Genomic DNA, 279 nt, shown 5'->3' on the forward strand with positions numbered 1-279 from the left:
CTCCCCACGGGCGTGGGGAACCCCACCGAGGAAGAGCGAGTGGTGGTGGTGGGGTGTGTGTGTGCACACTTAGTCTTTAAGAGAGGGACACCGAGCTCGCGTTAGCTCCCCCCGCAGCCGGTTGCTTTCACGCGTGGGGTCCCACCCGGAGCCACGCGCCGCCACCGCCCCTCCGAAGGGTTTTTGCCCCCTCGAGGCCGCCGTCGGTGCCGGGCGGCTCCGCCCCGGGGGCGCGGCGGGCGGCTGTCGGGGGGTGCCATTGGCCCGCGCGCCGCCGGT

Source organism: Calidris pugnax, unplaced genomic scaffold, assembly GCF_001431845.1.
Source record: "Calidris pugnax isolate Ruff unplaced genomic scaffold, ASM143184v1 scaffold211, whole genome shotgun sequence".
NCBI classification, from domain to species: Eukaryota; Metazoa; Chordata; class Aves; order Charadriiformes; family Scolopacidae; genus Calidris; species Calidris pugnax.